At 37.2% G+C, this 13807-nt stretch overlaps 1 protein-coding gene across 2 annotated transcripts in view; it reads left to right on the plus strand.

Moving 5' to 3' along the window:
- Positions 1-13807, plus strand: part of LOC137155175 (RNA binding protein fox-1 homolog 1) — a 194800-nt gene that overhangs the window by 114798 nt on the left and 66195 nt on the right. The gene's annotated exons all lie outside the window — the stretch shown is intronic.

The raw sequence follows: 13807 nt of genomic DNA on the forward strand, positions 1-13807 counted from the left end.
TTAAATACAATTAGATTTCTTTACACATTTAAAGCCAAAAAACGTAACCATATCTTCTTGAAACTTGATTGTCATAGTTTATTTGCATTCCTTGTTAAAGACCTCATTCTTCACTTACAGGACCTGATTCTCTTTTCACACTAGCTTTATTTGGTGGTAACTGTGAATTTCAGTAGAGGTGCTACAGATTTACACTTGAGAAAATCAGAGGAAGCTTAGGCCCAGGATATAAAGAGTTTGTACACATGCTTATGGTAATAAATTTTTCTGCTTTATATTGCCTCTTGGTTTAACATAACAAGGGAGATTACACGATTGTGCTGTGTGTTGAGTCTACAGAGGCTGTAAATGCATGTTTACATTTTTGTTTGAGAAATCAGTCTGATCAGCTCATACCATCATAAAGAGCATTTTGCAGCGAGCTTTACTTTGATTTCTACAGTCATAGTTTTTTGTATCCAGCAAAAGGATCCTCGGATTCTCTCGTGATTGGTACAAAGGTTCCTTAATTCTTGTGAAGCTCAGTGTAGACAATACATTGGAGGAAGCTGCCATATCAGATAATGAGGAAAATCCTTAACCTGTTGCACAGAATGTATATAACTGTGAACAGGATTTGGCAGTTTGTCTCTTATAAACTTAACATTTTTAAAGGGCTTTGTGTGTCTTGCATTTTCTGCATGCCAGCTAATTTAAGCAGTGCTCGAAGATAAAGGAAACCTTTTTCTGTGCATGCGCTGCGAAATTAACCCATGTTACCATCCCAAACTAATCCTAATAAAACCTGTATTAAAAATAAAAACACCCATCCCCAAAATACACATGTATATATGTGCATGTGTACTATATATTCTAATCTTCCATCCCAACTGAGTGATGATGAAGCCTTTATACTATATCTTTATGTATTCTGTACGTGCTACATATTTTACAGGGAAAACATTTCTTTTTAGAGTTTTAACTTTTTTCGCATGTCTCTTTGTAAAGCCAGGTACCTTAGTTACTGTGAGTGCAATAATAAAGGCATTTGAAGGAGAGAGAAATATAACTAATATTTTTTTAGAAAATTCTAAAAGATATCAATTAGATTTTTCATACAGAATCATATCACACTTCTAAGGGCCAATAATATAATATTATATCGTAAGTATTATCAGAGCTGCATTTTAAACAATTTTATATTGGAAAGCTTCAGATAGGAAAGCTGAAAATTTCCTTTTCTAATGGGATAAACCTCCCAATGATTCACCAGATATCAGGCCTTGAATCTGTAAGTAGAACAGGGATGAAGGTTGCCCATTCTGGGTTATTGATTTTGGGTCTAAGCAAATTTTGGGAGAAATTTCATATTTGGAAACAGAGGGAACATTTATCTGGCAGGTTAATTGTTTTAAAAACTGTTGGTCTTTGATGCTCCACAGAGGTATAGAATGGTAGAAGTGCTCTCAAAGGAGATGCATTAGTGAATAGAGTGCACGAGGCAGTTAAAGGTGCATGAATCAGTCCCGAGAAGCCACTGCACATTGTGGCACACTGATGTGATATATTTTCTTTGGTGAATTCTACTTGGGAGAAAGTTGATGGATTGTATGCTAGCTGTAGTTTCTTCTTTAATGTCTTGTGTGGACCAAGGCAGATAGGGTTTTAATATTCTAGCTTGGATAAGTTCCTGTACTACTGTGGCCTGGTTTTCATCAAAGAGAAACAGATGAAGCTTTCTAACTAGCTGCAGGTGGAAGAAGCTGCTTTTAGTGACTTGTTAACTGATTCTCAGAGGCCACAGGTGATGCCAGCATGACCCTGAATCTTAGTGGCCAGACTGAAGTAGATGGTGTGGTGCTTACCAAGTCTACCGAACCAATGAGCTCTTTTGATTAATGTCACATTAGTCATTCCTGTATTTAATTTAAGATGCCTGGTTTTTACCTATACTCCAGTATTTCCCAGTCATTATGGTGTGTATAAAATAGGTGTCTGCCTGGATGAAAAAGGTTACATAGTTCTGTACGTAATCAACATTATGTTTGGATTACAACCCATGTTGTCTTTCTTGTTTGCCCTTTTAAAAGTTATAAGTAAATGGTGACTAGGAATGATGGTAGGATTGAGAGGTGAATGGCACACATAGTACAGTTCTTAGAAGGAGAAGCAACTGCCCATTGTGACTTTTTGGGAGAAATTGGAAAGAAATGAATGTAGTCAGCATAGCATTTTCCATTGAATCCTTCCAGTGGGCCCACCACATCTCATGATCAACAATGTCAAAGTGATTGATAGGTTGAAAAGAATCAGCATGATTTCCACATACCTGTCCCTTGCCTATCAGTGCTGGATCAATTCTGTATCTTTGTCTGAAGCCAGGTTGGGAGAATATTTGTACATTTGTGGGATATTTGTAGAGTTTAAAAGTTGCTGGAGTCAGGTCACTACCAAATTCTCAATAATCTTCCCCAGGAAAGACACAGTTGTGACTTATGGAAGTGTTGGTTCCTTGAAGACTGAGGAGATCATTCTGTTTTTGAGGATGTATGGCAGGGAGCCATAGAGGTATTAAGGTATTAAGTATTTCTGTCAACAGAGGATACAGGCATTGCCTGCTTGCCTTGGCCTGCCAGGAGGGACATGACTCCAAATCATAGGTGGTGAAACTTTTTTCAGTGCATCTGTTACCAGCATCTGTTGGACTCTGCCCAGTCTGACAAAGTTCTTTCTGTACAGGTATGTTAATTATGGGATCTGGCAGGTGTCTCAGATTCATTCAGAGTAAAATGCAAGTATAGCCCTGAGGAGTTTAAAATTGGACAAAAATTGACACATGTAAGCGCTGTGTCAAAGAATGGCACAAGAATGACCACATTGACCTAATTTAGTGTTTCTCATCTGAGACTATCAAAGTTGGTTTCAGAAATAGGTAGAATTTGAGTTGTATTTTTCAGACTCCTCCTTTTGTACCATATTACTTTAATTATTTATACATGTCCTTAAAAGCATGTTCTCTGTATGAAGCTCTTTACAAGATTTGTATTTCACCTTTAATAAGCACCTTTGCAATTTCGTGACTTACCTAGGGAGGTGATGGAATCTCCATCCTTACCGGTCTTTAAGGCCCGGCTTCATAAAGCTCTGGCTGGGATGATTTAGTTGGGGTTGGTCCTGCTTTGAGCAGGGGTTGGATTAGACCCTAATCTTCTAGGATTCTATGATCCTTTTTTAAGTCTGCATGATTCTTTGCATGATAGTCTTTATAATACGGTTTCCATCTGTTTATGGTCTGCTTCTACCTCGAACAGTTCTGCCCAAAAATATGTCCATGAAACTGCTCACAATTGTAAAAACAAAAAACAAAACTGACAGAATTCCTTTTTTCAGTCTGGTAGTTGTGTTGTGTTTTAGTCTGTCCTTTGGCATCATAAGCCACTGGGCAATCATTTTGTAAGACAGTCCAACCCATATGAATTTTCATCAGTTGAGATCTTGAACTCTCATCGCAACACATTTATATTTCAGTACCACTGGTTCTGTATTGAAGTTTTGTATTTCTTTTTTTGCTTTTTATTCCCAAAAGCTTTTCTCACAGCAAGAGACTAGAAAATTATTAATGAATGCTCAATGTTATAGTAAACTAACCTAATTCATGAGGCAAATGTACATTGTATAAAGATAGATACCACTTAGTGGAGTTGGAAATAGTGAAACAGGAAGCCCTATGTGTTCTTGGGTTAAAGCTCAGGTCACTATAAAAGTTATAGACCCATCTGCATTTGAAGACTGAATGTAAAAAGAAAATGTTTAGACGATTTGGATAACATGTTTAACAGACGGTGATGCAATAATGATTTAATGTGTCACATTGATATAGATCCCAGATTCTGCAAAAAATGTGTTCCATGTCAGATCTCATTAACACTGAGAATTAAAGTAAAAATTGAATTTAACCATATGGTAAAATTACATATTACTGAGAAAATACAGAACCAAGTGACTTGGTTAACGGTATGGTCACTTACTAAAACCAAACAAGTTAAGGATTTGTACAGATCCAGAAGATTTTAATAAGACTATCGATCATGAGCGCTTCACCAAAAGAACAGTTGATGAAATCATGTCTATAATTCTAAATGCAAGAGAATTTACCAGTCTGGATGCAAGCCAAGTATTTGGAAGGCCTGAGGTGATAAAGTTAGTTCAAAACTCTGCACCTGCAACTCTCCTTTTGATAGATATATTGTAAAAGTAACTTTCCTTTGGGATTGCATCAGCACCTAAAGTGTACCATTGCATCGTGTTTGAGATCTCTGAGGATCTGGATGGGGTGGAAGTAAATTGGTGAAGGTGTGCTAATTTGTGGCAAAAATTACAAAAAACAAATCGAAAGACTGTATAATATTCTGCAGTGTGCCACGGAAAATAATTTTAAATTTAACAGAAACAAATGCTAGAACAAACTGAATGAGATAAGCCATGTAGGTAGGACATAGTGACAAAGGAGTTTTTTGGCTAGAATAACAATAATAAAAAAGAGCCAATTGCACAAATGGAAAGAATTTAATATCTTACAGAGATTCCTGGACATGTGAACAAATCGAAGAAAATTAGAGGGCAATACAGAATATTGATTTTGAAATATTTTGAAAGTATTTATTTCCAGTATCTTAAACATGTCTGTTTTAAAACCACATTTTGTATATTTGAAACCCAACAAAGAACTTTCTGCATTATCATCTTCAGATCTTTGTCCTCCTAATGAAATGTATTTTGCTTTTGTTTGTTTGCAATATGTGCTGAGTATTGCACACACTTAAAAATTGCATATATTACATATATGACACTCCACCACTTATGCTGGACATTTTTGTGATATTTGTGTGTTTCCACATTTATTGCAGAAAATCTCATCTCTGATGTTTGTTTACCCTTGCATCGTGGATTCCTTGGTATTCATTTTTTATTAAATGTCATCCATTTCTTCACTTCAGTGTTTGTGAGCATTTTCTTTTGTGAAACACAGATGTCCACTGTTCTTTGCAATGTCATGTCCATTTCTTACAATAACCTTACTTTGCCTTGATTATCAACTCTGCCACAAATTGGTTGATCTCCAATTATGTCATTGCTAACTGTTCAAAGTAACATACCTTTTTGTTTTTACAGAGGTCTGTGACATGCTCAATTGTCTCATCTGCCCCCTAGTGTCTTTGTTTTGTTTTGTTTTTTAAATAAAAAGTGCATTTTCCAATTTGACTGAGGGATTCAGGTGGCCACAATTTCTTCAAAGATTTCATTTACTTTAACACGATGTAAAAAAGATATGACATATAGGAGTGCTGGTAGCATAGATTGGTTTTTATTTCCTGACCCTAGTCACCAGACATAGCGGGTATTCCCAGGACATGATAGGGTTAGTATCCACTGACTCCAGTGCCTGTTATTTTTAGTGGGGGGTGGGAGGTTTGTGGAGGGGAGAGGCAGATGACAGACAGAAATTAATACTATATACATTTAGAACAAATATAAAGAAATGTTCTTTCTCTCAAGGGAGCCATTCAGTTGTGCAAGTCATAGCTGGAGTAGTTGAGTAATTTGATTTTTAAAAGGAGTTGAATAATATTAAGATAAATCTAATCAGTTATTAAGCTTCACGGCACCAGTTGTTTGTTCCAGGTGACAGGAAGAAAACCCCTTCTTATGAACAACAGAAGGCTAATTGTATTAAAGAGTGGGAGGGTGCCTTCTGCTGAAAAGTCAACTTTATATCTTCTGAGGGGATTTTATTGGATTGAAGGATCAATGGTGTGATCTGGTACGGCAAATCCTATCATATTGGTTGTGTGTGTGTGTAATGGAGCAGCACAGTAGATTTCAGATGGTTCCTTCAATAGCTCTCAGAGCTGCTCTTTTGAGAAATAAGTACATAGTTCTCAGAAATATACTCTTAAAACTAAAATCTCTTTCCTAGAGTAGTTGAGTAAGGTCAGCTCCCAGACTACTGCACTAGGCAGCACAGTATGGGGAGGAAGTGAGCAGCCTGCAGTAGTGAAAGAACAGGTTCAGGACTATATAGAAAAGCTGGACATGCAGAAGTCCCTGGGGCCAGATGCAATGCATCCCACGGTGCTGAGGGAGTTGGCTGATGTGATTGCGGAGCCAGTAGCCATTGTATTTGAAAACTCATGGTGATTGGGAGAGGTCCCACATGATTGGAAACAAGCAAATCTTTAAAAAAGGGAAGAAGGAGGATCCACAGAACTACCGACCAGTCAGCCTCACCTCAGTCCCTGGAAAAAAATCATGGAGCAGATCCTCTAGGAATTCATTTTGAAGCACTTGGAGGAGAGAAAGATGATCAGGAACAGTCAGCATGGATTCACCAAGGGCAAATCATGCCTGACCAATCTGATTGCCTTCTATGATGAGATGACTGGCTCTGTGAACGTGGGGAAAAGCAGTGGACATGATACCTTGACTTTAGCAAAGCTTTTGATACAGTTTGATTAACTTGACAGCAAGTTAAAGAAGTATGAGTTGGATGAATGGACTATAAGGTGGAAAGCTGCTAGATCATCAGGATCAGCAAGTGGTGATCAATGGCTTGATGTGTAGTTAGCATCCAGTCTCAAGCAGAGTGCCCCAGGGGTTGGCCCATTAATATCTTCATTAATGGTCTGGAGGATGGGGTGGATTGCACCCTCAGCAAGTTTGTGGATGATACTAAGCTCAGGGGAGTGGTAGATATGCTGGAGGATAGGGACAGGATACAGAGTGACATAGACAAATTGGAGGATTGGGCCAAAAGAAATTTGAAGTTTAACAAAGGCAAGTGCAGAGTCCTGTACTTAGGATGGAACAATCCCAAACACTCCTACAAACTAGGGACCGACTGGCTAACCAGTAGTTCTGCAGAAAAGGACTTGAGGACTACAGTGCACAAGAAGCTGGATATGAGTCAACTGTGTGCCCTTGTTGCCAAGAAGGCTAACAGCATATTGGGCTGCATTAGTAGTAGTATTGCCAGCAGATTGAGGGAAGTGATTATTCCCTCGATTTGGCACTGGTAAGGCCACATTTGGAGTATTGTGCTCAGTTTTGGGCCCTCCACTATAGAAATGATGTGGACAAATTGGAGAGAGTCCAGTGGAGGGCAGTGAAAATTATTAGAGGGTTGGAGCACATGACTTATGAGTACAGGCTAAAGGAACTAAGCTTATTTAGTCTGGAGAAAAGGGGGATTTGATAGCAGTCTTCAACTACCTGAGGGGGGGTTCCAAAGAGGAGAGAGGTAGGCTGTTTTCTGTGGTGGCAGATGTCAGAAGAAGGAGCAATGGTCCCAAGTTGCAGTGGGGGAGGTATAGATTGGATATTAGGAAAAAAAATTTCACTAGGAGGGTGTTGAAGCACTGGAATGAGTCACCAAGGGAGGTTGTGGAATCTCCATCCTTAGAGATTTTTAAGGCCCGGCTTGACAAAGCCCTGGCTCGGATGATTTAGTGGGGGTTGGTTCTGCTTGAGCAGGGGGGTTGGACTAGATAACCTCCTGAGGTCCCTTCCAATCATAATATTCTATGAACCTGTGCAACATTTCTGGTGAAGTTTTGGAGTAATCTGGGTTTGACTTGAAAGTTTTATATAGTGATGTTGGGTAAAGAGATTCAATTACAGGGCACAATGTTTTGTAGCTATCTGTCTCACATAAAAAGTTAATTAATCAGTGCTGTGTCAATTTTCTTGTTCCGTGTCAATTTGCGGGAAGGTAATTAATCACTAATCACCCAGCATGCAGCAAGCTGAGGGACAATCCACGAGTCATTTATTGTCTTTTTTCAAAATAAATGGCACACAGAGCCATGAAGAAACATATCTTGCCTTTCATAGTATTTTTATCGACACTTTTGCATGTTGTAATAGACTGTAGCAACAAGCAGCTGTAGTTCAATGGAATATGAATATTAAAGAAACAAATGAGAGCAGATTTATAGGCCATTGCTTTTCTGTTATGTCAGTTTGGAGATTACACCAAGCAAATGAAAAGTGAAAAATTACTCTTCCATGTGGAGAATGGTGATTAGACTTGTACATTAATTAGAGATTTTTGTTATCCTTTTCAATGCATTTCAAATGAGAATGTCCTGTTAGAAACTGTTTGTCCAAAATGCAGATTTATTAATTCCTGAACAACAGTGTCTAATATTTACATGTATTTTGCACAATGGTAAGGAAATGATTGTTTCAATAATCCCAAGTAAGCGTTTCAAGAATGAATTCACTGTGAATGGAAGAAATAAGGGGCCCAATTCCACATGCATTGACATGAATGGCAGAACAGCCATTGACTTCAGTAGATTGGGCCCTGAGATAGACTTTCCACAGATGGAAAATAACGGATGGAAAATAATTTTGTTGCTATTTTGTGACCATCATGAATTTGTTAAATGTGTCGACGATAAAATTATCTAAATAATTATATATTTAAAACCCATTTTATTTTAAAAAGTGTGTTTATGGATCTGAAACTTGAGCTGGAACACTCTTTGGCTTTAGATTTAAATGCAAAGACCTAGGAGCATAATTCTAAATACTCTATTTATAATTTTGTAATTTGTACAAAAACAAGATTTTTTGGAAAATATATTTGAGGTATTTCGCAATTTAGAAAAATATTATGTCAACTGAATATTCACAACAGTGTACATCACCATAATGTCCTTATTCTGCTGCTGAAAATTTCATTCATATGATGCTCTATCCCTCCTCAACATGTTACCTATTATACTTTTTTGTTTTTAATTTATTGTCCAGCACCTCTGATGGATTTCCTCAACTGGGATCTTTCTAAACCATGGGGCTTCCGTAAATATGATTCCTGTCTCTTTAACAGTTAAAATGTCTTATAGTAAATTAGCCACAGACTGATTCAACCAAGATGTAGCATTAAAACCCCTTAGCATAAAACATTTGAAGACTCTTGATAGGAGATAACCTAGTAGTTGGTATACAGAGAGGGACGAGTAGTGATAGATTCTCTTATCCATTTTGATGGCACACCTTTCTTTACACATATGGCACTCTCATGCAAATTCAAATCAGAGCACAAATCCAAACAATAATTGCCCATTAAAGCAGTTGTATATTTTTATGACTTTGATGCATAATCTATTCCCCTGTTGGTTTTTGCATCTGCTACTCTTCTGTCTAACCCAAAGCTCTAAAACTTTAATACACAGTTTATAACCCTCAAGTATTTTCTACTGGTTTGTGTTCCTTCTCTTGGGACTTCAAGGCTTGAGAGATTTGTACAGCTAGCTTTTATTTTCCAATGTACATGTTGCGGTTTAGTGTCTAGAAATCATACTAGACAACTGTAAGTTCATTTAATGCAGAAATACTTAAGAACAATGGGTATGTATTATATCTTTTGGGGGAATTAGGCTTTGATTAAATTTCAGCTGTGAACTCAGTGGTGAAATTCTTCTCTTTGTCCTCATGCCCATATTTGGTTTCTACATATGATTGGTTCACTTAAGCTCTACACATACACCGGCATGAATCCTCTTAGGCACAACATGCAGTCTATTTCTTATGTAAAAAAAAAAAAAATCTGTGATTAATTTTTTGTAAGAGAACACATAAAAAGTGTTTTCTGTGTATAAGAAATTACTTTGAGTAGTTGTGGTGGTTTGTTCCCTCACCCTTCGCCATCTACAAGACACATTGTTGGTGTGTATTTTAAGGTTGCTCGTACCATGATCATCTGGAAAGACATAATACCTTATGGGCTAAATTCAATTTTCATTGCAATGATACCTACTTTTTCACTTTGATTTCATGTTAAATAGATATGGCAAATAAGCTGCAACAGGGAGTCTTCCCAATATATTGCACCTATGATTTTTTTCATTTTAAACTATGCCAGTAAATTATTTATACACTTTCTCTTTCTCTAAGCCAACATAAATACTTCCTGAGTTTGGCCATTCAATTTTTCTTTTTAGGTGTTAGGCAGTGTCAAAATTGTGAAGCTAAATTTCTGTGTAACATGGAGACTTGGGAAATAACTTATTTTAGAATGCCATTCATAATGAATATCAAAGTAATAAGTTAGCTCTAAATAGAGAAAAAATAGTGTCTATTAGATGAGCTAATGGAATTGTTTCTTTGTCTTGATAGTTGGTTGTATTCAGATTTTAAAAACAGTCTTGTTTAGGTCATATCTTCTTTGTCATAATTGTAATGGAGGTGGAGAAAGCTTCCATCACAGCAACAGGGAAAGTCAGCTGAAACATTTTGCTAAATATGAGCTGCCTTGGCATAAAAGCAGAATCAGATGTTTCTCACTGTGAGATTCAGAAACAATTGACCCCTTCATAATAGCACGTTCACTGATTGAATTTCAGCTAGTTTGGCATACTGGGATGCTAAAGGAGCTAAGTCTTGCAAACTCTGAGTTAGACCTTTTGCCTCTTATGGTGAGTAAATTCAGGCTGGTTGGTATTGGGTTCATTTTTAGTTGAGATTACAAATGGAGGAGAGTGAATAATTGATTTCAATTCAGTAGCCAAACTGAAAAATTCAAAAAAACAAGGTTTGGTTTGGTTTGGTTTGAACAAAAATTGATTTTTTTTCCAATGTTTTCAGTGGGAAAAAAAAATCACGCAGCTCAAACTACTAATGCCCTCCTATGATAAAAATGATTTTTTGGGGCCCATGCTCAAACTATCTCCTAAAGCTGTGTGAGGATATTGAAAAGGAACTTTGTGTTGTCTGGCAACCACAGGTATCACTGAACCCGTCCAATATGGTTTATGATCTGGGTTTGGCATGGACATTGCACTTCGTTGCAGGTGTCTAAGCTATGGTGAGATGACTAAACAATTATTCCAACTCTGACAGTAACCTGGAATACCTTTGTCTACAAATCGCTGCTCAGCTGCTCTGCAAATCAGGACACAGGTCCATCTTGTGCATGTATGCAGAGCAAATGGTGAATGAATTGCAAAATGCATGTTTTACACAAAAAAAATTGTGCAGTGCTTTTACAAAGTGAAAACTTATATAAGGTAAATTACTTAAATGCTAACAATAGGTAGAGTTTGCTAAACCTAGAATGGAACACTTGCCATGAAGAATTCATAATATCTAAGCAGGTCTCAGTGTTATGTCAACTGGTTTCTTAATAGCAGTGCTCAATAACTGCCTCAAGCTTACTCTGGGCTTGTTTGACCACCAGTTGTTTTTTTTTTTTTAATCCTCTCTTGTACATGTACGGCTCCCATCAAGTTTAGAACTGCTGATGCAATGTCAAGGGCAGAATTTAGCCCTAACTGTTTAAGAATTGTCAAATTTTATCAATTCAATTACACTTGAATGTGCAGTGAAACCTCCACCTACAACAGGCATCCTCCTGTCTTAAGAATCCATTTTTAGGTGTCCCCAAGGTTTCTAGTATGATTTTCCTTAAAGTAGTAAAAAATGAACCACTACGAGGCACTGATCTTTGCTGATCCATTGGGTCACCATTTAGGACAGATTTCATAGTATTTAAAATACAGTAATACTCCTCATGGCCAGAGCCTGAATCCCGCTCTTACTTTTTACTTAATCCTTGCTCAAGCAAAAATCTTGTCAAGGCTGGAATTTTTTATTTCAGTTTAACAGTTAACTAACATAGTAGTAAATTCTAGTAAAGACAGAACAAAGATTGTTTATTCCAAGGTTTGTTTAACCCTGGGTTGAACTTGAGAGTCTTGCTGTTAATAGCAGGGAGACCCTGGTGTTAAATATGATTGTGAACATGTTTATATCCTGTCCACACTAGAATATACAGTCATGTTAGTTAACATGTTAGAACATTGTTTAAAATCCCACTGTATGCATCTTCTAACTGAAGACAGTATTGGTTCTCCTGATTAAAAATTGAGAGGTGGGTGGGATGTGCATGCACAGTGGAAGTGGGGAAGGCTACAAACGATTCTTCAGGGAGCACAGAGACTGCTCCCTCGCTCTCTCCTGGGGGCAGAGATGGGCAGTGATAGGGTGGTGCCTGGGCCCTGCTTCTCCACTCAAGTACTAGCCAGCTTCATGGTGGGTAGTAATTTGCAACCCTGAAGGGTGTAGTAGAGGCACTGCATCTGTGTGTCTGGGTGGCAGTCTGCTCCCCATGACTCATTGTGCTACCTCTTACTACAGCATTTGTCTACAAGGGACAATTGAGCCTTCAGTTGAGGAGCTTGGGATCTGGCCTTCTGTGATTTACTATTTCATGTACGTCTACCGTAATTAAGTCTTATAAACAAGACTTTAAAGGGATTCTAAAAAAAAATAAATCTCTAGTTTAGAACAATGAAAGTATGACTCTGACTCATTGATGTATATTCAAAAGTGTTTCTGATAATGACTGGAATTCCGGGGGCATAAAATGCGTTCTCATGTGTCCCAGGGAAAAGATCTTTGCAACACATTCCAAGTCTTCGCATTTCTTTTTATTTTTTTAAAGACTTTTTGTATGCACTTTTTTACAAAATGAGCAGCAATATACTTAAAACCTACAAATACTTCCTGCTGATTTTGAGTTTTTTTTAATTATAGCATAACGAAGTATAAAACTGAATACCAGATCTGCACTTTTAAAAAATATTCTCCCTTCAGTAAATTGCCATAGCACTGTTTCATGTTGTATCTTAACATCTAAATCGTAGCAGAATTACTGTGAAACCTGCTTGTCGCTGAGAGGGATCGTGTAAAGCCTGGAAGGTACTATAGCAAGGTGATAATGGATAGGTCATTATAATTTACAGTATATTCCCTTATGCAGACAGCCAGTTGCTTCTGCACATTGTGAATTTTTCATGCTCTTTATTTCAAATTCAATGTTTCTGTTAATACTTAATATTAAAACTGATGAAAGACATATCTGGATTCAAACCCATTCATCTTTCAACTTTAAAATAGTAAGCGTTTTATGTATCATTACCTCTATTCATTTGCTTTTATTAGGGTTTACTAGGTAATGTTTGTTCTTTGGGTTTTTTTGTTGTTTGTTTGTTTTTTTCTCTTTTCTTTTTTACATACTGAGACAAATTCAGCCCTGGTCTAACATTGCTGAAGCAATTACAGTTACACCAGAGCTGAATTTATTCCCCTATCATTGATGGGTATGCTGTTCAAAACATATCTGTTCTAACATTTGCCAGCAAAGCCTGTCACAGGAAAAATCTAGGTAATGCAACACATGGTTCTACAAACTTAAAAAGAAAGTAAAGCAGAAAGTGTCAGACATTTTTCTTTTGCATTTATAAAGTTTTATGCAGTGTAGTTATAGACATTTAAAATAATATCTTGTCCCTAAAACTCTTATACTTTGGCTTGTCACAGTTTAATTCTGATGAAAATATTTTAAAGTCTTACATGGAATGACAATTCATGTTGAAATGTAAACTGAACATAGTTGAGGAATTCTCTTGCTCCTGACCTATATGGCTAAACCATCACTGTTAGGGATGAGTGTTAGATACTTCCAAATAATACAGCTTTGGCCTTTGAACGCACTGAATTGTAGCAGATGGCTGGTACCTGTATGATCCAACTGTGTCCCCAGTAAAAGATATCCGAGATCTCTCTGAAAGGATGCTGTATCCTTCTGAGCCACCTTTTTCAATCAAGTTACTCAGTTCAGACACTGGTAATGATTGAATTGTCCAGTAAAACTATGTCACAATAGTGTAACTATCATCTTTGGTACTAGAAGCTTTAGTTTAAGCAGGGTAGTTTTATTTCCCCTCCCCCTGGGAGTCTCCGATCAAGGGATTAATTTCCT

Source organism: Emydura macquarii, unplaced genomic scaffold, assembly GCF_026122565.2.
Source record: "Emydura macquarii macquarii isolate MOO-44397 ecotype Brisbane River unplaced genomic scaffold, CSIRO-AGI_Emac_v2 contig_1348, whole genome shotgun sequence".
Lineage (NCBI taxonomy): Eukaryota > Metazoa > Chordata > Testudines > Chelidae > Emydura > Emydura macquarii.